The sequence below is a fragment of the Diceros bicornis genome, chromosome 9 (assembly GCF_020826845.1).
Source record: "Diceros bicornis minor isolate mBicDic1 chromosome 9, mDicBic1.mat.cur, whole genome shotgun sequence".
Lineage (NCBI taxonomy): Eukaryota > Metazoa > Chordata > Mammalia > Perissodactyla > Rhinocerotidae > Diceros > Diceros bicornis.
The window spans coordinates 15,609,632-15,612,504 of NC_080748.1; the positions used below are offsets into that span (position 1 = coordinate 15,609,632).

At 43.4% G+C, this 2,873-nt stretch overlaps 1 pseudogene; it reads right to left on the minus strand.

Annotated features, from left to right (window-relative positions):
• Positions 1-504: 504 nt before the first annotated feature.
• On the minus strand, positions 505-604 carry LOC131410419 (U6 spliceosomal RNA; annotated as a pseudogene).
• Between the last annotated feature and the right edge of the window lie 2,269 nt (positions 605-2,873).

A 2,873-nucleotide genomic window follows, 5' to 3' on the forward strand; every position in this document is an offset into this window, starting at 1 on the left:
AAATCTCTTAAGGCATTACTTCTTTTGTTTATTCATTCTTGTGTTTTTTCTAGTTTAGTGTTTAGTTCTGAAACGAATTTTTTTACTAATTCTTTCTTGAGTTCTGCAACCTCATTTTTGAGTTTTTCTAGTTCTGATTTACGTTTTGTTTCATGACATATGCTTTTCTCAGTGTCTTCTATCATTTTGAAATAGTAAGTTAGAGTTTGGGTCTGCTTTGTGGGCATGTCTTTCTACTGAGCTTTGACGTCTGGAGGGATCTTATTCTGCTCCTTATTCTCTTTTTTCTTATGATAAATCTGTATAGGATTTTACCTTGAGATTTTTCTGTTGTCAGCCTTTATGTGAACTTAGTTTTAGAATGAGATGGGGTTCAAGAAAGTTTTTCTAACTCAAAGAGTTCCCACTTCTGTCATTTTTGTGTAGTTTTTAAAAATTTGGGGATTTGCTTTCTGAAATTTCCTGGATCTATTTCCTCCCCATTTTGACCTAGACTTTTGCTTTAAAAGTACGAAATGATTCATGAATTTGTATATCAATTTTGTATAGGGGCCATGCTAATCTCTGCATTGTTCCAGTTTTAGTTTATTTGCTGCCAAAGCAAGCACAACCATAGCCTTTTAACAGGTTTTGCTGCTCTAACAATAAATTCTTCCCATAAAAACTAATATTTTAAAAATGCAAATCAGATTATGTCACCCTCATCCCCACCCTAATTCCTCATTGACTTCCCACTACACTTGGAATAAAATCCAAACTCCTTGCCATTGCCTAAAGGCTCTGCACAACCTGACCCTTGCCTGCCTCTCAGATCTCATTTTGTTCCTCTGTTCCCTTTGCTCCAGTCAGGCTTCTCTCTGTTCCTAGAACAACCAAGCTTGTTCTGCCTCAGGGCCTTTGCACTTGCCATTGCCTTTCCTTGGAACTCTCTTCCCTAGAGCTTCAGCTCTTCATATGCCTGGCTCTCTCTCATCCTGCAAATATCAGCTCAAATGTAACCTTTTCAGAGGTGATTCTTGACCGCGCTGTTTAAAGTGGCCCTACATCTCCAGTCACAGTCACTGTCTATCACATCTTTCTTTTATTTCCATCTTAGCTCTTGTCACAGTCAGAAATTCTCTTAGGTTTTTGTTTGTTTGTTGTATACTCAGTGAGGCCAAGGATCTTGCTGCCTGTTTTCTACTATGTCTCCAATGCCTTGGACAGTCTTGACACCTAGTCAGTGCTCAATAAACATTTATTGAAAGAATAAATAAATTCAGTTCAGCTATCATATATCTTCTTTTTAAAATCTGCACTGACTCGCCTGCCCCACCTATACCTTTGCATAACTGGTCACTTTCTAGCACATGTAGATGCCTTTCTCAGGACTTGCATTCGTTTACGCTGTTATTCCTTCCTCCACTCACAATTGTGTCTGCTTTCTTCTCTCTTCTGTGGGCTCCTTGAGGACAGAGAGTTAATGTTATTCATCTTTGTGTCCCCAGTACATAGTAGGGGTGCAATAAATCTTTCTTGAATGAATGAATAGATGTTTTCTCTGAAGAGTAGAGGTGAGAGGACAGTTGGTAAGATACCCAGTGAGTAAACTGGGAGATGAGGAGAGGAAAAGGTTTTAAAAATCTAATATTATGTTCTGTGGCATTAAATGTCCTTTCTTCTATAGTTCCTCCCTTGATCCTCACAAAATCCTACAAACTGGAGCAGGTAATACTACTCCCATTTAGAAATGAAGACACAAAGCCTTATGAGTTTACGTCTGAGCTTACAAAGTTGGTAGGTACTGAATCTAAGGCGAAAAGCTGGTTATTTGATTCCAAGCCCAGCGCTCGTTGCAGTAAACCAGGGTGAGTGTATCTCTAACACAGCACAGGGAGGCAAGTGTTCTTTTGTGGATGATAAATGTTTGAAGGTAAATCCAGAGGAGAGCTGACATGGCTTTAGGCCAATGAAGCCTCGTTGGAATAAGAGTATTGTCTTGGAAGGGCTGTGATGGATAGGACCTGTCTGGATGTATGAAGCCTGGTGTGGTTTTCTAAAAAATAAGAATCATGCTATCCTTCCTGTCTAGAACAGGAGCTGAGAAACAGACGAAGCTGGGTGTATGGATTGGTCAGGATGAGGTGGGAGGAGGGAAACGTTTGTAAGGCAGGCTTCGCTGGGTCAAGTGAAGGCAGCAGCAATGTGGCAAATTGTGGGATTATGGATGGCAGGGAGCTGTGAGGCATCTAAAGGGGCAAAGGTGGCAGGGGGTGGCCGGGAGTGCTCTTTGCCAAGGTGGAAGACAGAGTGAATGCCTGGAGCCAGTTCAGGATCTTGTCAAAGTCTGTGTGGGACCCTCTGAAGCCAGCCTTAAAAGCATGGCTGGTGTGTATCTCCTATGAGCTTCTTTATTCTTTCTGTACTTCAGACTTTCTCTTTGAACAAGCTGAAATACTGTCTAAACTGGATCCTGGGAGAAAAACACCATGAAGTCGCCAACTTTGTTCTGTACTTGTTCATTCTTTCAGGCTTCTCAGTGGATCCTCACGGATGATGGATCCAGGCCGCTGAGAACCTGAGAATGAATCCCCCTGGGCCCCCTGAGGGTGTTCTGAACGGAGACAGGCCGTTCTCTCCCGTTCCCAAGCAGCAGCCTCCCTGCTTTACACCCTTAGCCACCAGGCAGGTGAGGGGCGCTCAGTGTCTGTGGCATTTTCTGAGCGCTGGCATTTTGGAAGTCAGTGCTAGACCTTCCAGCTCCACCCGTCCCTGCCCAGCATCGCTGTCCCTCTCTCGTCCCACCTGTCCCCTCAGCCTCTCCATCCCTGGCCACAGATGGTTGGACCTTGGCCTCCCCTTCCTGTTGGCCAGGTCAAGGCATTGACGTTCTC